This window comes from Eretmochelys imbricata, chromosome 1, assembly GCF_965152235.1.
Source record: "Eretmochelys imbricata isolate rEreImb1 chromosome 1, rEreImb1.hap1, whole genome shotgun sequence".
NCBI classification, from domain to species: Eukaryota; Metazoa; Chordata; order Testudines; family Cheloniidae; genus Eretmochelys; species Eretmochelys imbricata.
Window position 1 is genome coordinate 160,456,313 of NC_135572.1, and position 25,853 is coordinate 160,482,165.

A 25,853-nucleotide genomic window follows, 5' to 3' on the forward strand; every position below is an offset into this window, starting at 1 on the left:
CAATGTGTACTTTGTGCTTGCTAAGATCTCCCTCACAACCCAGCTTCTCTTTCAGTTTGATCCTGCAATGAATTCATAATCCTATGTTTATGAAAACAAACCTTATTTCTGAAACTGTTGTGATGTTACCAATTGAGCATACTCTTCTTTTACCTCTCACTGTTCTTGTTGCAGTCCTAAGCAGAGATACCAAAATAGTAAAAAGATATTCTCGTGCATTCAATGCATGACAAAAGCAGGAACTACTAGACATCACATAAGAGAGCTTAGTCTTGTTAGATCTTCTAACTAACCCCCTTAAAAATACTCAAATACTCTGGTCAGTTTGGGTCATACCATCTCCATAAAAGATGTAGTAAAAATAGAAGGGTGGTGAAAATGATAGAGGCAAGAAAGAATTCCATATTGGGAGAGCATGTTAAAAATGAGGAGTGCTTAAAGAGCTGATAAATATGAAGGGACATGATAGATACATAACATATATAAGATAAATAAATAATAGAGACTAGACAAACCAGGCACTTCTATTTACTCTTCATAATATAAGGAAAAGGGATATCATGATATTGGGTATTCTACACCTGGTGTCACTACATAGCTCTTCCCACAGTCTTGTGCCTTGTTTTGATCTAGGCCTATGTTTGGATCTAAATTCCTAGAGCTGGTTAAAACTAGTGGGGGAAAAATGCTTTTGACCCATGCTTAAGCCTTGTCTAGATCAATGTCTCCCAGGTGAATTATGTAGCCTCTTTGACTGTTTCCCCTCCTATAAAATGACATTAAAATACTTGATTAAAGTGGCTGCCATTAAAAGCAAACAGTTATCAACTGTTAGCACATTGCTGTATCTGAGATAACAGTTTTTCCTTATACTCACAAAAAGAAATAACTGTTAGCAAATGCTGACTTTTTAATGAGTCACCATTACTTACATGTGGCCAAAAAAAAAAAAAAAAAGGAACTGACAATGATTAGAGGGCAGCTGAAAAAAAATTATGAAATGAACAAGATGTGTGCCAACGATTTCCTTGATCACTCTGGCCCAAATCCTATGAGCTGCTCTGTGCAGGCAGACCCCTGCACCTATGCAGAGCTCCACAGAAGTCAGTGATCAATGTGGAAAGGGCAGTGTCATGATCACCATATGTTTCCCATGTTGCTAAATAGAATGAGATTCCTTGTCCCTCCAACTGTCAAACTCTAGCAGATCTCATGTGTGGTACCAACATGTAGTGAATGTTTCTGAAAATATAGGTCTTAATCTCCCTAAGCTTAAGTTCCCCTAGCTGTAAAATGGGGGTAATGATGCTTTAAACAGAAAAGGCATTTTGGGGACTAACAATGGTTGTAAAGTGCTGTGTAAGTGTACAGTGTTATAAGGGTCATTCAGTTGCAAAGGTAGGAATCAGAAGTTCTGGGTGCTCACAGCCCTGGGTATGTTCCTCTAAGTCTTGTGACCTCTATTGCATGTTCTGTATTTCTTTTCCCCACCTATTAATTCCTTCTTTCGTTCATCATTTCTGCCTATTACTTAAATTAGAAATTCATCCACTGATGTTATAATGATGTCACTGATGTCATGTTTAGTATGGAATATTTGTGACATCACAAATGGCACAAAAAGTGGATGAAAACTTAATATGGAAATGATCAGCAGAAAGAAGATAATTGTTGAAGTCAAAGTTCTCATGATGTATAGGGAAAATTAAAACCTCCAATATGATGTTGTAGCGGGGTCTTATTGGAAAACCCGGGAAGTGGGCGGGCACAAGCCCACCCACTGCTAAAGGCCCCTCCCCCAGCCTAGCAGGAGGGACCACTGGACCCAGGGACCAACTGATTACGGGGGGACAACTAATGAAAAAACAGGGACCAGAGTGAGGGTCAGAGGTTCAATATGAGGATACCAGATGGGGACACCGAGCAGAGAACCCTGGACAGAGCCCACTTCTCCTTCAAGCTGTCGAGGGAGCCAGCGGACGCTGCCCAGCGGAACTCCGCCCGGATGCGTGAAACTAGGGAGGAACGGAAATAGGCCCCGCAGTCGCAGAGCACCCCCTCGTCCAACATCCTCCTCCTGGTATTGTAGATGGAGACTTTGGCCAGAACCAGGAGGAGGTTGACAAGGAGGTCTCACGACTTCGTGGGGCCACGGATAGGGTGTGCAAAGAAGATTTTGGAGGGGAAAAGCAGATGGAAATGCTACAATTGCCCAAAATGGGCAGATGCATTTTATATCTGCTTTTCTTTTCTCAGCTTTATACCCCACCTTTACAATTTTGCTCAGCAACCCTACTTCATAGCTGAGCTGCTTTCCCCCCATCACATACATAAAAGACTTGGGAAGGTTCATCGTCATAGAAATTTTCAAGCAGCAGACATGCCTCTTCAACAGCACATCTACACAGGTGGAAGCCATTAGTGGATGACAAGAATACAGAGGACACTCTGCATCTCCTGAGACATGCAGAACTCTGCTCTTCCTGGCTCCTTCTGCATGCTGATTCTGACCAGAGGAGAATTGGCCCACATAAAGGGTTCAGTTCTATTCTCATTTATATAGATACAACTCTGTTTAAATCAGAGGAGTTCCACACAGGTAAATGAGGGCAGAATTTGACTCAAGATAAACTCCTTCCCACATTATTATAGTACTTAATGGATTGCACTGTAGCAATAGTTAAAAAGAAAGGTCTGCAGACCTCTGAGACTGTCATTCATTTTTGAAAAAGCCTCTTGGAATCTGCAAGACCCCAAATTTCCTCAAAAGCTCCTGTGGCATTTTTAAAGGATGTGGCTATATATTCCACAAAAAACTAGAACCCGAATCTTCCTAGATCCCAGTTATTTGTTCTGGCCACTTGATTACTCAGCCTCTTTTATAATCAAACACTGTTAAAACTCTGACACCCATAATAGATTTACTAGTGAAATTCCTGTGGCATATACTGTATGGTCTGGATAAGTCAATGATTCTGATGCTGCTGCAGTAGTAAAGCACAGGGTTCCCAGATCTAGGACTAACCACCATCTGTTCATTTTTCACAATCAGGGCTGGCGTTAGTGGGTAGCAATCAGGTCATTTGCTCAGGGCCCCATGCCACAGGGTGCCTCCTCAAAGCTAAGTTACATGATCAGGCTTCAGCTTCAGCCCTGTGCAGCAGAGCTCAGGCTTCTGCTCTGGCTCCTTGGTTTCTGCCCAAGGCCCCAGCAAGTCTAATGCCAACCCTGCCTGTAATACTGCAAGCCCAACTTTTTGTGAAAGATAAAGTTGTCTGAAACCTTGGACACAGTGTTCTGATCCTCGACCCTCCGTTACCTTGCATGAAGTTTTTCCTCCGCTCTATCACAAGAACATGGTGTGTTTTTTTTTAATCTACGTGAAGAAGTTAGTCATTCTCTCTCCTACCTTTCTCCTCTTTATAAAAGAAAAAAATAATGCTAGGCATTCTTCCAAACTCTAAGCCCCCACCCCAAATTTCACATAAATGTTGCTGTTTGTATCTTTGCATGTTATGATTCAAAAATTGCCCCAAATGGTCACGTTTTCTTAAATTCTCACAGTTCTAGTCACCATCCTTCCAGCCAATGAGAACTGAGTGAGCTTCCTACCAAAGCCTGTTAGTGATATTCCTTAATCATTACAATTAGTTATTAGTAAAGCTGGTCAGAAATTTTGGAAATTTCACAATTTTGATTTAAGGAAATTGTTGACATTTTGAGGGGGGGAGAGAAATTGAATTTTTTCATAATAATTTTTGCAAAAATGGTGTCCTAGTGTTTGATCAATTCTAAATGTTTAGGAGGCATTTTTTGTTGTTTATCATTGGGTTTTTTTCTCTTCTAATAGAGAAAAAAATAGATTTTTGATAATCTCTGAGCAACAAAAGCAATTTTGGGAAGAAAAGCTCCCAAGAGAATATGAACTACGTATAGTCTTAATACCATTTTTGCAGGTACTTGGTTCTCCCATACTCAATAAGAAATAAGTTCTTTTAAAAAAATTTCCTGCAGGACATTCCTAGAACTCTAGAAACAGAAGCTGCTGAAGGAAAGAGAAACTTCAGTGAAAATACTCATAGAACGACCATTTTGTTTTTCTATGTGCTTTCAACTTTAGTAGTTTTAACATGAATACTATAGTAACATTTATGATGTATTGATTCATGGACATATCATGACTAATAAACCAAGGGTGGGATCCATGAAGGGACTTAGGCATTTGTACACTCAGCATTATGGCACCTTAGTTTTAGGTTCCTAGAAAATCACAGGAACAACACAACAATCCGCAAAGCTGAGTTAGGCTCCCTATACAATGAAAGGGAAGAGATGGGAACCTAAGAATGCAATCCGCAAAAACCAGCACCTAGGTAGGTCCGTGCCTAAGCTTGCCAATAGGAGATGCTGACAAGATGGGCATGTAGTAAGCCCCACCCCTCTCTTGGATATAGGAGCCTCCCTGCAGCCTGGACTTAAGCTCCTATCTCTGCTTAGCGGTCCATGAATGGGAACCTGTCTTCTGGAATCAGGTGACTTAGGTACCTAAAGTATCCTGAGGGAATGAGTTAGGCACCTGCCTCACTCCATGCAGAATGGGCTGGGGATGGGAAGGAGGTGATTGTGGTGGTTCCAACCAGCAATTGGAACAATAACCTAGGATGTGAGAGATCCAGGTTCAATTCCTCCCCCGACCCCCACACACCACCTCTGCCAGAAAAGGAGAGGATTTGAACAGGGGTCTGCCACCTCTTGAGAGTGCTTTAACCACTGAGCTATGGGATATTCTGATGTGAGGCTCTCTGTCTCTCCTGCTGAAGCTGTTTCAATATGGATAAATACTTATGTAGTCACTGGGCCAGAGAGAGAGTGAGACTGAGAATGTCCATTTGTTATGGCACCCATCTGAGCACCCATGTGCCTTAGGCAGCCAAGGCCTAACCTCCCTTGGTTCCTTGGGGTTTAGGCAGGAAATAAGCATGCGGATGTCTTGAGGGAGACAGCAGTGCTCATGCTCAGAGGCAGACAGTGTGCCTAGGGAACTTTTACCCTGAAAACTTAGGCATCAGGTGAGTGTCTACAGGGTTCAGTGGGAGTTTTGTGGATTGCAGTGAAGTCTACCACTGGACTTGGGTGTCTAAACGTGAAATATAGGTGCTTAAAGTTGGGGTTTAGACATCTAAGAACCTTGCCAGTCCCACCCTAAGTGTGTGCAAGCTCAATGGACAAGTCTCCAGAAAATACAAATGTTTAACCAGGTGACAATATTTTTGCATATTATCTTCTTGGAGTAATGTATGCTTTGTGGTGTAAATGAGGAAATTAATCACACATATCCCCTAACATTACTGGGAAAAACAAGACATCTTTTTATCAAGGAATCTTTCCAATGGTTGCACAGTGGAGGACATATAGATTCTATTAGTCCAATTTGTTTTGTTATTTTATGTTCCAAACTCATTGTCTTTCACCATTAAGTTAATAGCAATATTTATAGACCTAGAAATGGCTTTCAGTTCTGAGGTATCCCATTGAAAATACTCTATTTGTGCTGCTTAAATTCAATGTATTGTGATCAAAATGGCTGATTGTGAGTGCATGAAAATAAGTATTAAAACAGTCGTGAGTGAACAGCAAAAGGTTTAGAGATTGGTTCTGACAAGCATTCAAAATTTATCTGAATCACTTTGGTATGAAATTTTGTGAGAACATGTTTTCTCACAAGACTCCTCCTGGTTCTATTTACTTTCAGTCAGGCTGGAAATATGGCAAGAAAAGTCTCCCTCTACCGCACCCTTCACTCCACACACACTTCTTGAATGCATTCTCTTCTAACAATGGCCCAAACTACAAATCTCAGGATCATATGAAAATGAGCGGGGAGGGGAGTTTATCAAGGTTTCTATTTTCAATATTCAGATAGGATTGATTTGGATAAAATTTGAGATTTGGGTAAAAGTTTGGACTGGAATTTATTTTCACCTAACTCATTCACCAATCCTTCATTTTAGCTACCAACAAATTTTTCTGATAAGCCTTTAGCTTAATAAAAAAATGGAACATTTCAGTATATATTGCCATTTTGGGTTTTTTCAGTTGAAAGAATTGTAACTCTTTTCAATGGTACTCAAAGCATCATGACAGGTAAATAATATCATTTGTAAAGATTGCCCTTAATGTTAGCTCTGTTTCTATTAGAGTTGCACCTGTACTGGTTACTTTTACCTAGATGAGAAATTGATAATCAATAATGACCAAAAGATGCAAAAGAGTTTCAGAAGCTGGGAGATGAATGACCCATGGTAATGATCACTGGAGGTCTGTCGTCGTCTTCATCTAGTTTTTTCTCCCATGTTAACTTCTCTACTCTTCTGACCACTTTCTCACAGTAAATTCAGCCCTGTCTCTAAATACTATCCTGGCCTTTTAGAAGTTGAATTGGGAAACCAGGTACATGTAATAAACTGCAGTGAGGTGCTCCATTCGAATTGTTGAACTCTCCAGTGGAAGAGATTTGGGTGAGCTTCTTAAAGCCTTAGGACCATGACATTACCCTACATCTGACTAGGTTGATTATCTCTATTATATCTGATCCAATCAGTCTTTGTGAAAGGTTTTCACAGCAGTCCTTGAGGACCAAATCAGTGTTGGCTTATAGTAGATAGGTCCTCATATCTTTGTCCATAAAGGAAAGGGAATTTTACTTCAGGACCCGATAAATCATCTTAGTAAGACTGGTCCAATCTTATATTTCTTATTAGAACATGAGATGTTCAGCCAGTTAGAATATAGCAACCTACTCAATCTTCTTTGTAGTCATTTTGAGTCCGCCTTTCTTTAAATCATGATTTGAGGACTTCAGTAACTCAGACAGAGGTTATAGGTTTATTACAGGAGTGGATGGGTGAGGTTCTGTGGTCTGCAATGTGCAGGTCAAACTAGATGATTATGATGGTCCCTTTTAGCCTCAAAGACTGAGTCTATGAGATTGCTGTAGTCATTTGTTGGATGTGCTATCAAAATCAAGTATCTAACAACAATACTTCCTATCAAGAATGGGAACAGAGTATATAAAAGATGTCAGGCTAGTCTGCTGACCTTACCACTTAAACCTTCTTGTATTTGTTATTCAGAATGCTGAATTTTGTGCTTTTTGTCCTGGATTTAGTAGTCTTTTTAGCTTAGGTTGTGTTGGTCCAGGACACACCATATTTGGAATATGTGTGGGCAGAATGGTCAGAAAATGTTTTGCTGTTCTAGATGCTCCGCTGGAATCCATTGGCCTAAGTGTTTCAGGGTCTTAATGAATTCCCAATACGATAGTTTGCTGCTTTCATGTTCTATAATATAACATCATCTGGAATGCTAAGTGTTTAAAAGTCTAGGGGGCAGATCCTCAGCTGGTGCAAACTGTCATAGCTCTATGGAAGTCAGTGGACAGACATATTGCAGTTTTCACCAGCTGAGGATGTGCTCCTTAGATTCTGTAAGGTGATCGCTGAACGTTAGAGTAAGGGTGATATTCATGTCCTGTGCAGAAGGTGAGCATGAGATCTGTGTGTTCCTTACATCCCACTAAAGCCCTGTTTTCAAGTACTAAGAGGTATTTATGTGGTGGATAGGGCTTGTGCTGGCCTTCTACACAGGGTTGAATTTCATCTAATGATCTTGCTTTGATTGTGGCCTTTCTGATGGAGCCTAAAACAGCTTTTCTGTCTGATAGAGGGGATGTGATGAAGGACCACAAAGGAACTATAGAAGCTATTTTGATTTTCCAGAAAAGACCAATTTATATTATAAATTTATAGTGTGTGTGTGTAAAATATATATATATATATATACACAAATATACATTTTGACATTTTTCTGGAAAATTCTTGGATTTTTTTTGGTAAGATTTAAAAAAAAATTGCTTTTCCATATCCTTAATCCACAATGTTCTTTACAGTAAAATATACTAAAAGACACCCCTCGCAAATTAATAATACAAAAAAATAAAAATTCTTCCCCTTGGATAAAAATCTAATGCACGTTAAATCCCAAATGATGAGGCTGGCCATTCTTGGCATCCAGACTTGAAAGAGTGCATGCTACCTATGATTTCACATACTCGTATGGGTGATCATGTGGCATTGTTTCTGTTCTCTGATTGGTTGGCTGAAACAGAAACAAAAAGAAGGAAAACAAAGCAATTCAAAGATGGCTGCATGAACAAATCTGGCCCAAATCTTTGCCAAAACTCATTCACAGGAGTATTCATCAGATTTTGCTTATCACCAATGCTTTTGCAAACTAAGAAAACAATTTATGGAAATATTAATATTCAGGGTATTGAATCCCATCAAAGCAAACTGGCTTTTTAAAAAAAATATTTGCCCTTCCTCCCTCCTCCCCACCCTGGGCTTGTCTCCACCCAGTATTCTCCACTCTACTTAGGAAACACTTTTCCCCATTTAACCCCATGAGCAATTAGCTCCTGCCCCCTATTACGCCCGGCTATACTACTTTAAACTAAAGAACTGAGGTTCTTCTGCCTTTCCTGACCACAACCCCAGCTATAACATGATGCAGAAAATGAACCATTTGTCCCTGATGCACTTCGCTGATTTTCATTTTGGTTTTTAGCTTCCTTAAGAATTACAACTGGAGGACCTTATATCATGCTTCTGATACTGTTGAGTCGATTTTCGGTTGGTTACTAATGTACCACAGAAGTCTCTGGACTGTGTATATTTCCTGTCTGGCTATACTAGTGAAATTTCTGGCTATATTCATCCTTTTGTCTTATTTTGGGGCATCCTTTCTTGGGTTGTACTATAGTGAGCAAGGCTGGGTCTTGCCAAGTTGCCATCTTTAAGACCACAAAGCAGGTGTTTTTTAATACTGATGTGTTGTGTGCAAGTCCCCACTTTAAGCTCGTACCCTGCAGAGCTCCCTTTGGGACAAGACAAGATTCTACAGACCAGTAATAAATAAGACTTTTTTTTGTTTCACTAATTTTAACACAAATCTTGAACTCACTAATGCTGCGGTGTAGTTCACGGTGTTGATTCTAGTTATTTTAACGTTTCTACTCTTTGATTGACCGTCACATCATGAAAGACAAGGTAGAAGCACAGATAGTTGTTAGTGAGGCTGCAGTTTAGTTTTTCTAAAAGAGGAAACAAAATCAGGTCCCACAGTAAAGAAACTCTTCAAAGCCTAATTGTAGTGGGTGCTTTAAAAGTGTTGGAAATGGAGTTTACTATTTTGTTAAGAATCTCAGTAAATTATTTCACATGCTTCTTTCTGTGTCTAGGCTATGACCTTCCAGAAGTGCCACCCCCTACTACTTGTCAACACATTAGTCATATAAAACTCAGCTCATGCCAAACGGACGCAGTTCAGCCAACTATAGAAATGTATCATATTCTACTATGTTCTTCTATTCGTCTAGTTTTTCCCCCCGGCTATGGATACTTTCTGCTGCTTTAAGACTGCAGAGGGCTAAAATTGACAGAGGCTTGTGATAGGGTTAATACTTTCCTCTGTTCTGCTCAGAGGCAGAGAAGGTTAGCAGAGGGATCAATGTGATTAAATCTGTAGGAGAGGAAAGATGTGTCAGTCTGCTTGCTTGCTGCCTGGATGTGGTGGTTGAAGGGTGGTGTATATGCAGCCTGGTTTCTGCAGATCTGGGCTGGATATTACCAGGGATGATCTTATGCTTGCATTGGAGGATTTTTTCACCTGCAGACCTGCCTCTGCAAACCTGCTGGTGTCTCCCTGAGCTAACGACACACCTGGGCTTAAAGCACCCGCCTCCCTTTTTCCTTTAGCTGCATCTTTCTGAAACAGAAAGCCAGTAAGCAAGTGTCAGTGGAGAACAGAAGCTAAAGGAGAGACGGATCACTTGCTTTAAGGACAATCAGACACATACACGCATTCTCCAAGCAGCTACACTGCTACCAGCAAAATAAGCTGGACTGATCTTTCCTCTTAGCTTGCAGCTTTAACCTTGCAGTTGACAAACAGGGAAACAGAAAGCAAGGAAAAGAGTGGAAAGCTAAAAGCACATAGCTGGGAGGATAGAAAGGAGCAGGGGCATGTGGATATTGGCTATCTTCTTGTTCCAGAGCATCTTGAATGGTGAGCAATATAATCATTTAGTTTGTGATTCATTTAATTTCAGCTAATTGGGAAAGGTGTCAAAGGGAATTGGATGATTTTTTATCTTTTGTGTTTAAAGCATCACGTTGGTTGTTAGCAGCTGTGGGGAGAAGGAAGAAATTGCTCTGTAATCATTTAAACTAGCTTACCTAGCAAAGTAAGTGCCCATAACCTAAGTGTGTTACTATATATCTTCCTCATTCAGAATAAAACTGTGCTTGGTGAAATAGGGATAGATGCAATTTTTCTTTTTTGGCTGAAAAAAGTACAGAATTTTGCCAAGCAGAGCATCAATCTGTAAGAGCATACTGAGTGAATTTGAAGGGCTTGTATATTAAGCTTTTGGATTTTGATTTTGTTTTCATGTTTTTATATTTCAATGCTTAAATTGTCATGGGATTTAACCAAAATAATGCAGGCTTTTTATTTAAGGGAAAATATTTTTAAATTTTCTCTCGCCATCATTTCTCTGAGAAGATACCTGCTATGTGTTCAACACACTCATTTATGTAAAAATATGCACTGATAAGCATTACATCATCTTAAAAAAGGTTGAAGACTCTTTCAGTCAATTTCAAAGTTATGAAGGGGAAATAACAATGGAAAGACCGTGAAGAATAAACCCTTATTTGTGTACTCCTCTGCAATAGATAAATGTTTTCACAGTTTTTAATGTTATTAATACAGGTGAGGTTTTATATATTTAATACTTAGACTAACTATGTATCATCCTAAGGTGCATATTGAATTATACAACACTTAGGTAAAATGTACATAAATATAGTATCTTTAAGGATAGAAAACAAATTATGGTGTATATTGTGATGCTAGTTATTCCCATTATTTTTCTTTCCTGTTTTCAAATTTGAGAACATAGCTCTGCCTAAAATTGTACACAGACAGTTAAAATAGAAAGATTAAGCACACAATTTTCAAAACAGACAAACCAGACAGAATAGAAAAAATGTTGCTTGAATGAAGGATAATCTCAGGGTAAAGTGCAAAATTTTTCCTGGAAGATACAAATATAATTGAAGCTCCAAGCAAAGGGTGACAAATAAATGCTGGATGAGAGCGCCTTCACATCTGCTTAGGTAGATACTGGATGGGAGAATACATTGACAGGCAAAGCAAATCCAGTATGAATAGATAGAAATATCATAAAATTAAGGCATTAAGAGATGAAGCAGGAAGGAAAGTAAGGGAGTAAAGAAGATGTATCGAGAGGTATGTTTTTATGCACAGTATACTGTACAATGCAAAATGACCAAAATAACCCCCAAACTTTTTTTTTATTTTGAAATCCTCCTAGCAGTAAGACATTGCAAAAAGTTCTGGCATTAAGAATGTATTTATTTATTTTGTCAGATGGCACTATGCCTTTTCTGTATCCTCTGCAGGCAGATATCTTGGAGAAAAGATTTGCTTTTAATAACACAGGATCACTGTGAAAGTATATTTGCTTATCAGGGCTATTCAGTTAAACAAGGATTTGCATAGAAAATTAGAACTGCAACATTTGTGTCCAAAAATTGTATGTCTTTAAAAGACCGATACATACGTACCCTGCACACACACCAATTCACACCCATTTAAATTGCATACTTTTAAGGTAGACTACCTGAAAAAAAATAAAATAAAACCCGCAATTCTGAGGAATAATAAATTAACCTTGTTTTCCTTTTAAGGTTGAAATTGTATGAAAAACAGTTTCTCTCATTTATTTATGTAGTCTGCAGCAATGTCACAGTTTCAACATCCACAAGTGTGGACCAAAATCAAACAGAGAAAATTCTCAGAATACATATTTATCCTTAACACGCTAAACCCAGAAGATACATGTATCTTCCCAGGTTTTATGCTGATATACATACACTTTGTGCGTGTGGGGGTGTGTGTGCGCGTGTACATATATACATGGTACGTATACACCACAATTTTTTAAATCTTACAACACTAGAAATAGCTAATGGATGGTTCAGTGAACCTTTATTAACTTAAAAACTGGTTAAAATGGGATATTTTGACATTATTTACTATATCATTGAAAATTATAAGATAGTAAGGTAGGGGTGTGTGTGTGTATTGCAGATTCTTATATGTACACACCACAGGGTATGTATACCAGCATAAAATCTGGGAAGATGATACTTCTGCATTTAGGGGTGCTAAGGGTAAATATACATGTATTCTCATAATATGATAAGTGTTTCCTGAGGTAGTGTCTGGCTGCATATAAAACATCAAATGCTCACTGTTACTTTTACGTTGTGCTTTCAGTTACACTGTTGAATTTAGAATAAATACACTATTCACATGACTCTAGTAAGATTTTGGTGATATTTTGAAAATGATTAATACTTCGGTGTTTGAAGGAAAATACAGTATGCACAAATGCAAATATTATATACACATTTATTTGAATTGGTCTGCCTTAAGGTAGATTATTTTATATAATATGTGGCACTCTTTTATGATGCTGTATAAAAATTAACTCTTGAAGCTTGACTTCTGTTATTGCTGTTACCCACCTGCCTTTCAGAAGCCCCCTGGGAAATGCACAAATCTACTTACAACACACATGTGCTCTTGCACCCACGTGTGTGTGGCATCTAATTATGTTCTAGATATATTATAAAATGAAATAAAAATCTAGTATATCATGTAAAACTGCTAGTTTTAATTTCTTTTCTTTTTTATTTAACAAACATGGGGCCCAATCCTGCAATCTTTCTATCCGGCAAAATTTCTATTGGAGAGTTACTGGGAGCCATCTGAATAAGGACAGCAGGATTGGCCCCCATATCTCCCTATAATCTCTCAGCACAAATAAATCTCATCACAATAAATGGCACCTTCATTGGATGGACTTACTATCTGTAAAGTATCTTACTTATGAGTGCAATAGAATATTAGTACGCTGCAATGGCCAAATAATAGGATTCCTGGACAAAATTTCCAAATTCTAACCCCAATTGTTATTTCTAACTACTGATTTTATTTATTAACACTTGGTTTCTTAAAACATGGATAAAAAAGTATTATTAACCATAAATACAGTCAAGCCATTTGAGAAGATGGGGGTACCCTTTCTAAACAGTGAATTAAGCTGCATAGCTCCAACTGATGGTAAGGTGAGTCATGCAGTTATAACCCTGAGCAACACACTGAGAAATTTACCTTCTGGGTTACTGTATTAGAATATTCTTGAAGCAAGCATTTAAAATGATTGATCTAAGTGGAAAAAATCCACTATAGTCCAATCCCAATGGGTATGGGCATATTTTATTGATTACTTTATGGAAAAAAATCAGAAAGGTCAAACTTTTTTTTTAAACATCTCAGAATTCCTGCACCCATGCGATACATTGGTTTATTTAAAATGTGGTATTAGACATGCTATTGCTCTGTGTATTTAAATGTCCGTATTTCTTGGTAACATTTTAATATGTTGACGTAAATATGCTGAAACCATTTGCAGGCTTCTCTTCCACTGCAACTCTTGTTTGCCTGTGGTCCATTGATCTGTGTTGAAATCAATGGAACACCAGGATGTAACCAATACAGTACAACTGATACTAAAAATAAATTCCCATTAAAATGATTTCCATTTTGTATCTGTAATGCACGAATCCCAGTGTGCACATGTCCATCTTTGATAAATCAAAGGAGTTTTTACTAGCATATCAGACTGTAAGTGGGACAAGAGCCAGACTGTAAATTGGGATGGGGGCAGAGGGAGTAGACAAACTGTAAGAATGTACAACAGGGGTACTAGGAATACTTGCCACAAGAAACAGTGATCGGTACTGCTAGAAACAAACAGGAAGGCTAACACCTTTACTGAAATAAATGGGGCTTTCCCCCCCAATGGAAGGTTTTTTTGAATAGCTGTGACATCAAAATATAGCTTGAGTAGCCAAAGCCTTGCTCTCAGGTAGTAAGATACTTCATGTGCTGATATATAGTTATTGATGTATTTGTGGATAGCACAATCATACTGATTGATTTTGACCTTGCTACTTCTGAGGCTTTTAATTCTTTTCTTGCAATAAATATTAGTTGGTCACTGAGTGATTAAAATGCAATTTGCATTAACCAGAAAGCTAGATGGAGTGCAACAGAAATCTGCTCCTCCACTTTAAAAGAGAGCTCATTTCCCTTCTTTACGTTTTTAGTAATAGTAATATTCCAGAATATAGCAACTACTGAACGTTAAGAATTCCTGACTAGCTTCACCAAACACAAACTGAGATACTACGACTTGCTGCTTGCATGTTAGTGTGTCAGTGTCACAGGACACTAGTGGGCAGCAAACCACACAAGACTGGCAACGCTTCAAAACAACAGTGGGAATAAACAGTCACTGAAGGGAGGATTTATGAAGGTAGATTGTCTTGCAGGGTCACTATCCCTTTAATTTTCAGAGATCACTATTCTGTTTTCTTTTCCTCCTGTGAACATTGAATAACAATTATTAATGACAAGACGTCTACAGGCTACATTTATATTAAAATTTAAAATGAGGTTGATTTCCACAAATGGCAATAAGCTGTAATGAGAACTTGGGGCTTGATTCTGCATTTATTGAAGGCCGTGGTAAAACTCCCTTCTCTTTAGTGGTGCAGCATCAGGCTTTCGGGGTATTAAAGGTCAGAGGAACTGGTGAGTGGGAAAGCTAATGGATAGCCTGAAGCTGGTTGGTTGATTTTAACCTGCCTACACTCAGCAGTTCCACACTGTATTAAATTATGTCATTTATAGAGGTACCATTCAACTCCCCACACCATCAAACATCAGGCCTTTTCTTAAATTTAAGCTAATGGGTCCTCAGCATTTTTGAAAATCAAGCCATCTATTTAGGTGCCTAAATTATGGATTTGGGAGCTTAACTTTATGGCCCCAATTTTGAAAATCTTGGTGTAAGCCTCTCTCAGCACCCCGAAGCTCAAGAAGGTGAGTCAGAAGTTATTGACTTGATTAGTGTTATAAAAGGGGTCTATAGCAGGGCCAGGAATGCATGGCATGATTTTCAAAGGTGTTTGTAAAACATTGCATTATAAGTGATCAGATACTACAGGGATGGGTACCAGTACAAAACTCTGAACCAGAACAGCCAATACGTTTTTGGCAGTTGCACTAGCTAGGATTAGCATTATTTTGTAGAACTAGTTGATATTGTTTTTGCCAAAATGGTTGTCAGAAGGTGGTGTTTCAACAAATCTGACATTTGTTGTAAAATTATACCAGTTCTAGTAATTTTGAAAAAAAAATAGTGTTTTGGAAAAAAAATTAGAAAAAATGTTTTGCAAATTTTTAAACATCCGATTTCAACATTTTCAGAATGGAAAGTTTTGATTCCCACCCCCCCCCATGACTCTTTTTCAAAAATTACTTTCTTTTATATATAATTTTAAAAAAAATAAAATGTCAAAATTGAAACTAAATATTTAAAATGAATCAAGATAAAATGCCTTGATTTTTTTCTTCTGAATTTTGTTTTGTGAGAAATTTGGAAATTCTGGCTTTTTTCTATATTCAGAATGTGTGTGTGTGTGGTGTGTTTTAAATCTTTTATGGGACAGGAAATCCATTTTCTAATTAGCTCTATTGTTTAAAAGTGGTATCTTTGCTAATTATTCAGATCATAGGTAAACTATTCACACGGGGTTAGGAAGAAACTTCCCCTAAAGGCAGATTATTGTATGCATTGTCCATCACGCGGGCCTTACAGCTTGCGTTGAAGAATCTTGTACTGGCTATTGTTAGAGTGGAATCTTTTCTTTAAGAATGACACTGTTTCTGATTTAGTATTACAATTCCTATAGCATGGCAAAATGAAAATTCCTTTAAAAGGTGTGGGGATTTATTATCTTGCCCTGATTACTTTAAGTTGCAGAATATTTGATTTTTTAAAAATTATTATTCCTTATACAGTTTCTGATACCATAATTTTGTAAAAGTAGCAACAAAACCTTCTTGAGCAATAAGGTTCTCCAATGTACTGCAGACTACAAGATCCTGAATACCTACTCCAAGGTGAAAGAGTGGGTGAAGTCTGTTACATTATTTGTTTCAAAATGTAGTTTGAGATCTTTCAAGATCTCGATGTGTTGACATGGTCTTTATTTATTTTAACATGTGCTTTATTTTTCTTGTGGTCTGTTGAAAGCTTCATTTCCTTGATCAGAGAACAATTATATTATTCCATAAAATAAACCCCAGCTTCTTAACCTTGCTTATTTACTTATATGAGACATCTCATTTCATTAATTCATGGGCCTACACTGTCTTATAGGAACCACATTTAAAGCTTGGTATCTTCAACAAAAGAGCCTTTCGTATCACAAAAAACTATTGAAGAAAATTATCTTTAATAGTAAACCACACATTCCACAGATTCCTGTTACCTGGTGTTTTTTGCCATTGATTTTTCACACTGCTCTCCAGCTATCATACATCATTCATTTTTCATGACTTTCTAAATATTTTCCCCCCTTTAAAGTAATGGCTTAATTACCAGAAAAAGAGAAAATAGTCTGCATAAATATATGTCATAGTGAAATGGGAGAACAGATATTAAGGACATAGACATTGAGATAGGAAGAAAGGAAGGCTAGTGGATGGATAGTCAGATTGACAGAGATTAATGACTCTTGCCTGCGTCCCGATTTAAGTTATTTTTACTCAGGAGGCAGAGAGTAAGATTTAAGAATGAGCCAGCAGTCTTATTTATAGAAAGCCATTTTTAAATGCAGTGGCTTTGAGAATGAGAGTCACCTCCATACTAAACGCCTGCATCCCTGGAGCTTCCTAGTAACTCAGGGAGAGAGCAGTGCAGCAAACTGTGCTGAATCACTGATCAGGCTATCTGCTGAACATTCTAGAAGGGCAGACCACACATGAGCTCAGGAACACAGTGGAGCACAGGAACACCACTGGGAGTGACACTCATGGTCCATGTTTAAATGGCAGCTACAAAGCCAGATGCAAACAAATGGGAGTGCAGCAGCTCAGAGGCTATGTTGATGAAATACCATTCAAGGCATCTGAACGTGCTCTGCATCACCTAAAATGAAGACCAAGCACACAGTTGTTAATCTAACGCTGTCACTGTTACAAGCAGGGACAAAATTATATACAGTAGGTGTGATGGCTTGGAAACTACTGTGTATGGAAAAACAGGATGCTCGCTCCAAAGTCCAACTTTAGGTGCTGCTGCCTCCTTACACTTAATTATACATTAATCCTGTACTGAATGTTTGTCTTAAATTATGATACCTCTCTCTTTGTACTGTCAGCAAATATTGAAAAGTAATATTCCCACAGATTTCTTTTCCAATATCTTTTAAGGAAAGAGTAAAAGAAATAATAATTTAAACAAAAACCAAACACACAGCCTTTAAAAGGTGGCTGTTATTGTATACTAAGAAATTAGAGACATGATTTCTGGAGTGACCAGCAATATTCTAATGGGACAGATAGCGTTGTTAATACGTTCTGATCTGAATTAAAACGTATTGCATTGAAGCTTTGAATAATTTGGTGTCTGTGCATCTTTACTCATAGCTATGGCAATTATAAAGATAAAGCATAGACAGAGCAATTCTGCGACAAGCATCTCCCAGGGTGTGAATTCCAGGGAAAAGAAATGCTGCCGTGTTGTGTTTGCAAATGCTTGACCTATGCTGAAGTCTGCACACTAAGGACTTCTGTCTTTCCCAATGCAGAGTGGCTGCACTCGCTGTTTCGTTTTTTCGTTGCCACAGTATGAAGGGACTTGATGGAGGTTGGCACTGGCTTGTTAGCTTCAGTGTTGCTCTTAAGCAGTATCTTCATGGTGAGCATATTTTAACTAACTTGAGGCCACCAGTTGTTTAGTAGCATCATTCTGTGATATTAAATGAGAGTCTAAGTGGGGTGTAGGTGTGTGAACCCAAGGATATAAGCTGGTTGAGAGGGCCAGCCATACAGTGAAACACGTAACCTCTGAGGAAGCCATACGTTGTTGTTGTAATATCCCCTGTTGTAGACAAGTCAGAAAGTGGGGTTAGTATTTCCTGAAATGAGTCAATTATCTGTGCTTCCAGACAATGGAAGATTATGTATAAAAGTAGAAATGCTAGCTCTAAATCTGATTGACACCCCCCCCCCATGGGTTAGGCAATCAGAGATTATTGTTCCCACCTCACTTCAACAATGTTATTTTCTACAGTTGAAAGCAGAGAGAGGTTTTGTTGTTGTTGTTTGTTTTTTTAATTTATTTAACCTGCTGTAAAAATAGAAATTGTCATGGAGCAGCCAGGAATAAAAATATTAAATTACGTTTTTCTCCAGGCCATGATATCTCATCCCAAATCCTGCCATGCTGTGCAACTGCGGCAGCAAGGGATAGACTATTGACTGTCCTTATTTAGGAAAACATATTTATTCACTTAAGCATAATACAGGGAGAGGGGGAGGGATAGTTCAGTGGTTTGAACATTGGCCTGCTAAACCCAGGGTTGTGAGTCCAATCCTTGAGGGGGCCATTTAGGGATCGGGGCAAAAATTGGGGATTGGTTCTGCTTTGAGCAGGGGCTTGGACTAGATGACCTCCTGAGGTCCCTGATATTCATTCTATGATTCTAAGGACTTCCATATTAAGTGCTGGCTCAAACCAGGGCCACTGGAAGCCTCCAAACACAATGTATGTGAGACTAGCTGAACCTGACAATCAGTCTCCCACTCTTGTTTTTTGTTTTGGATCTTTGCTTGTTTGTTTCACCAGAACCACAACAGTCTCTGGCTGTTGGCACATAAAGACTGGGAGAGCAGGACATGTGCTAGAGAGGGGAAGTACAACGTGCTGTTCTGTTAGGTCAGGCTAATGGTGGTGAAAGAGGAAAAAAGGGAGTTATTAATCCGGGCCAGTTTTGGATATATACAAGGGCCACATTTTAAACAGAAAAAGCCCATCCTGGTTTATCCTCAGAGGGGACCCAGGAGCACTGTACCAAATCCCACTACCACTAAAAACCATGCCCTGCTCTAATGGTTTGTTTCTGTCTAGCTGCCTTAAAGTTTTGTTTAATTGTGCATCCCTCTGGGCCTGGTGAGCTGGAAGTTGTTGGATTACAGGCACAACATTTGGCAAAACTGAAACTTAATGATGCTATGTCATAATGTCCACCCATTAATAATGTCCACACCTAACCAAGGTGTGGGTTATTTTAGGTGTTTCTGGTGGAGTTTTTGGTACACCTTTTTTAATTTCAGTCCACACTTTAGCTTCACTATCTAGGAAGATTCCCTTTCTCTCCTTCCTCTCACTCTTGCTGCATGCTTGAAATAATTTCCCTCTTCTCTAGGCACCAAGCAACATCCCTTTCCTCCTTTATTATTGTCTCTACTGCTGTAGACCCAAAAGCCCAAATCTGGATCACAGCCCCATTGTGCTAGGCACTGTACAAACAAGCTTATAATCAAAATGAGAGGAAGTGGGAAGAGAAGCAAACAGGTAAGGCCTACAAGCAAAGGGAACAGGATAATGGTAGGCTCACATCATAGTATTTGCAGATTTGTTGAGGTTGTGTATTTTCTTTTGGGTTTATTTTCACTTATTTGTTTATATTATGAAAAGTACTTTTAGCCAGCTTTTTTGGGGGGGGGGGGGAGGGGGGCGCGAAATAGCAGCCTTCTGCTGCCAGCTGATGCAGTTAGTCTGGTATCAGAAGTGGTAAAAGTCTGCTGCGTTGCTAGTCTATTCTTACATGATCACTTACTATTTTTCCCATAAGAGCCCTGCTGCATTTAATACATGGCATGGGTCCACAAAGGGGCAGAATGAGGTTGCATGGGCAACCATAAATCTGGCATTTCCTAATCTTCTACTATTTGACTTTGCAACCTAAATAAAGTTATTTAAAATATATATTTTTGAAGTAATATATATCTGCTGTGAGGAGGTCTTATCTACAGTGAATTGATAGGAACCGGAAAATGAATAACTTAAGCATTGAGTTATTGTATAAAATGATCTGGCAAAATACTGGCAGCTCCCTTTGAATAAACAGCAGACTGCAGAGTATAGAGGTACATTGGTGATACCAGCAGGGGATGCTGTTATCTGGCTAAAGATTTCTGTGTAACGATAAGCCAAAAGGAAAAGAATTTTTGTTGTTCATGTACCATGTTATCTCTGACCTTGGCTGTAGTCTCAAACTGTGTTACCAGCTGTTCCTTCCCCACTGTCTGTCTCTCTTTTCCCCCAATGTGATTGTTCTAAGATGACATAGTCTCCTGAGTTTATCTGATTATTTTTTTTTAATTAGCATGTAGTAAAAACAAGTGTAGAGTTAAACTAAGTATTTAAAAACTCAGGAAAAAAAAGATTCTAAAAGTCTTGTAGCTCATGCATCAAAAGATCTGTACTACAACTAAGTGGGCTACTGGTCTGTTGCTGCATGAATGACTGATTTAAATCCAGGAATGTTTGCAACATGGGTGCTTCTCTCTAGATCAGCAGCAAAACAAGTCAGTTGAATTGTACCAGCTCCTTTAGCACAAAGAGATCTTTAGTGACACATCTGCAGAAACTGAGAAAATTCAGCTCTTTATTTTATTTTTAGATTAATATAATGTTCATATTACTTTTAGCCCTTGAGATTTTGTTTTTGGCGTAATAATTTTCCTCTACAGAAAATGAATACTGTACTTTGGGGTGTGGTTCTTAAATTGTGCATACTGAACCATATATTTTAAAATAGCATCCCCTCTAAGCATAATGTGGAGAAATAGTAGGGAAAATAATGGCCGCTGTATTGTAATTGGTTGCCTTTTTTATTAATGTAAAGTTATTTTGAGACACCTAAAGGATTATTGATAGAGGTCCTTAGTGGGGGATATAGTCAATTTAAATTAGCTCACAGTTTATCCCTTATGATCTGGAATCTTTAAAATGTAGGTAGCACCTAATTATTCTGCTAGGTTATATTGTACTGTAGGGAATTTCTTTCATTCAGGGCTTGCTCACTAACATATAATAAACTCCCACATCCCTATATTTAGTACTACTAAACTCAACTAGAACAGTCAATTTGAAAAGGCTAACTAGTTGCCTTAAAAATAACTCAAATCCCATCTTTTGTCAGAATAAAACAAACAAAATAGTTTTTTTTAAAAATATTGTTTAAAATATTTTCCAGGTTTCCTTATGTCACTACGTTTCCCCCACTGTCTCCATACAAATGAGTGTCACTTGATTACTCAGGTAAACATCAAGGGTATGCTTAATGTTTTGCTGCTTCAGGAAATTTTCTGCTGTTTCTGCTTTTATAACTGAAATGGATTTACAACCAAATTTTGCTATTTTATTACACAGAGAACCTCACTTAATGGGTCTTCTTTCCCTCCCCCCCCTTTTAATTGAGCCACCAAAAGCAAGTAGTGAAGCATTGGACTAATTACTACCAATGCAGGGTTTGTAAGAGGACACTAATACTTTACTGTATCCATGAAGGTCATCCAAGTGAACTATCCTTAAACACTCGTGGGGGGGGGGGGGGGGGGAGGAGACTCTCGGAATAAGGTTGGAGATGATTATGATAAAATTGTATGGGCTAAAATGTGTGCCTACTCTTAAATCTTCCTGTGATAATCTTGTGCAGAACTGTCCTTGGGATTTGGGGACTGTCTAAATTAAGAAATCATAGCCATGGCAAATCTGGTTCTAACAACATCTCTTCAGGGTTAAAGAATAACATGCAATCCAGACGACAAACTTAAATTGCTTCTCCAGCACTACAGACCTCAATTTCCTTTTTATTTTATTTTTTTTTAAAAAGTCATCTGTGCACGATCTTGCGTCATTAATGTGCTGGGTGCCTAAATTGTTCCTTCATCTGTTCCTCTAGCAGCTTTCCCCCTCAAGTGATTATGCTAATTAGTGTTTGATCAGATGATTAAATTATAATTCGATTAATCCCGTGTGCTAAACGCTCTGAATGCATTTTCCATTGCCTGAATGCCTTGTGCTTTTAGCGCCCCTGTTTGCAGCCTGATACGAGGCTTTTGCTTTTTCCTGTGGATAGTGCTTTTAAAACAGAAAACACCATTGATTCTCTTTGACATTAGGAAAGGGAGGAGAAGCCTTTTTGTTTCCTACCCTCATTACGAGGCCCTGAAATGTGGCTCCCCCTAGTTGAACTGAATTATATGGAGAGGGATAAAACAAAATGGGGAAAAGAGTTGTCTGATATTTACTATTCACACCCTTTTCATAAGCTCCCAAGAAAAATAAATGCTGTGTTCCTCCTAGATCATCGCTGTGCCTATTCCTGTTCTAAGTGTGCATTTCCTTATAGCAATACCTTCCCTTTCCAAAGCTGAAATGCTTGAGTCCAGAAGACTTTTTTTCTTTGTAGGACAATGTTTGTTTGTTGATTGTGTCAGGATCCCCCACACCAAACCCCGCCTCCTCTGTTTTATCAAGGTTTTGTTTTTACATGTCAAGTACAATAGATAATCTCCAGCAAGAGAAGAACACAGAATATACTGAATTCATAAACTCAGTGCAGTTAAAAGATTAACACTTAGCTGCATTTGTTCCTTTCCCTTTTTTTTTTGAGTGATCTTCAAAGAATCTTCATAAATAAAACAGACGACACTGTTGGCTTTTAAAGTTAATTTGTAGCACATATTTGCATTTAAAAGGGGGACATTTTGGCTTCATTGCGGCCTTTTTCCATCTTTGTCAGTATAGGACAATAACATGTGTAGACACCAGTGGCTTATTGTAGCAGCCACTGTAGAGCAGCAGTGTCTGTAAGAGTTCAGGAAGGGTTGTGGTAGCTCAGGAGGTTGCTTTACCCTGTAATTTAAGTCTTTTGTTTTAATTTCCAATTATACTGCAAAATCTTTTTTCCAACTGAGAGAATCCTACTGAACTGCCTCCCAGGGGAAGTGTGAGAGACAGATTTAACAAAGAGCTGCCAAGCTTTGTGTATGGGGATCTCCCTTTTCTGAACCCCAGCTGCAGCAAGGTAGAGCAAGGCAATGGGGATATTGGGTCCTACACATCCCTACCCCTTTGTTACCTGGAGAACTAGTAACCATTTGTGAAACCCATCTTAAGTGGTGTTCAACCCCTGCCAGGCTGTCCATAAAACAACTTAGCCCGGAAGGTAGCTGTTCCATGATATAATAGGGTATTTTGTTCTTTATTTGTTTTTTTAACCAAGTACAAATCAAAAGAGGGAGGAAGATTAGAGACTGGGGAGTTTTAATTAAAGTGCTGTTGCTCGACAGCCCCTTTCCACATCTGGTCTTTACAGTGCAGAGTCATATAGCAATAGTTGATTTTAATATCTCATCACACAACTAATATGAGAAAATCCACGCACTGACACTAACATGAGCAGAGGAGGTTTTGCCAGAACAACAACAACAACAAAACCCCCCAACACCTCTATACTTTCCAGTGTACCTGTTAATCACAACAGAAGCTAAAGTAGCTATACAGTTTGGATACCTGCAAAACCTTCAGCTTGGGAGACCCTTATTTTCATTTATAATTATTTGTATTTCAGTAGCACTTAGAGGTCCCGGCTGAGATGGAGGCTACATTATGCTAGTCACAATAATACAACTACATAGTAAGGCCTGGCCTACCCACAGTTTTTATACTGATCTAACTGTTTTGGTTAGATTTGTAATTTTTCTACTGAAATAGTTATACCAGAACAACTCCTAGTGTGGATGCAGTTATGCTGGTATAAAGTTGCTTATACCAGTGCAATTTATTCTGCTTCCCTTACGGGAATAACTTAAACCAGCATAAGCACCTTTATATAAATATAACTGCATTCGCACTGCGTGAATGCGCTGCTTTAACTATACTTATGTATGTATAGTATGGTATATAGTAAGGCTTTTCGTATTGTTGCACATGACTGTCTCATAAACAAACTAAGGAAATATTGCCTAGTTGAACTGACTATAAGGTGGGTGCACAACAAGTTGGAAAACTACTCAGACAGTAATCATCAGAGTTTAAAGGTCAAGCGGGAAGGGCATATTGAGTAGGATCCCGCAGGGATCAGTTCTGGGTTCTGTTCTGTTCAGTATTTTCATCAGTGATTTAGATAATGGAATAGAGAGTACAGTTATAAAGTTTGCAGATGATACCAAGCTGGGAGTGGTTGCATGTGCTTTGAGGGACAGGATTAGAATTCAAAACGATCTTGACAAACTGGAGAAGGACAAATGCAAAGTACTCCACTTAGGAAGGTATAATCAATTGCACAAATACAAAATGGGAACTGACTGCCTAGGAAGGAGTACTGCGGAAAGGGATCTTGGGGTCATAGTGGATCACAAGCTAAATATGAGTCAACAGTGTAACACCATTGCAAAAAAAGCAAACATCATTCTGGGATGTATTAGCAGGAGCATTGTAAGCAAGACATAAGAAGTAATTCTTCCACTTTACTCCACACTGGTTAGGCCTCAAGTGGAGTATTGTGTCCAGTTCTGGGCACCACACTTCAGGAAAGATGTGGACAAATTGGAGAAAGTCCAGAGGAGAGCAACAAAAATGATGAAAGGTCTAGAAAACACTGGAAAAAAAATTGGGTTTGTTTAGTCTGGAGAAGAGAAGACTGAGGGGGGACAAATAAGTGTTTAAGTACGTAAAAAGTTGTTGTGAAGAGGAGTAGGATAACTTGTTCTCTTGAACCACTGAGGACATGACGAGAAGCAATGGGCTTAAATTGCAGCAAGAGAGATTTAAGTTGGACATTAGGAAAAACTTCCTAACTGTAAAGGTAGTTAAGCACTGGAACAGATTGCCTAGGGAGGTTGTGTGGAGTCTCCATCCCTGAAGATTTTTAAGAACAGGTTAGAGACAAACTCTTATTAGGGATGGTCTAGATAATACTTAGTCCTGACATGATGCAGGGGATTGGACTAGATGATCTTTCAAGCTCCCCTTCAGTTCTATATTTCCATAGTATATAGTAAAAACAGAATAAGCTTGAGTGTAAAGAATCCCTTATAGAGAGTTACTGCTCCAAAGAGCTTACAATCTAGATATTTTCAGGCAACCATGCAGGGAGGGCAAATGGAAGATATTTTAGCCTGTCTTTTCCAATGGTGCAGGGCAGAATGAGAAGAGGAATGAGAGGTTGAAAGGGTGACACCATCCTATAACCCCTTTCCCACCTTCCAAAATCTGGGAAGCTGCTTTGCAAATATTTTCCATATTCGTGTTAGCAGTGAAGAGCCTTTCACCATTCTAAACAGAGGCATATTTTTATTTCAATGAGAGAGAATGTTTACGTATTGGAGAAAGATTTGAGTCCCTTTGGGATCGGACCCCCACTTTGTATTTTAGTTCAGCAATCTCAATACTGCAGTAAAACACAAAAGATAGGCATCTCAGAAATCAAGGGAATATGTAAATTCTGCTCAGTTTGCTTGACTTTATCAGGTAAAGTTGAGTCTTTTTGCTACAGATATTTGTAGTAAACTCAGTAGGGTAGTGACAATCTGCCTCTGAACTACAATGAAGTGTGTTTAATATCACCACCCTTCTCTACAACTCATTCATTATGTGCACCCAGCCTTGCAAAAAGTATGATGTACAAACAATATTCAATACTATCTCAAGCCAACTTTTTTTCCCTCCCCAAATTCTGAAAAATATACAGGTGAGTTTTTGTATTGCA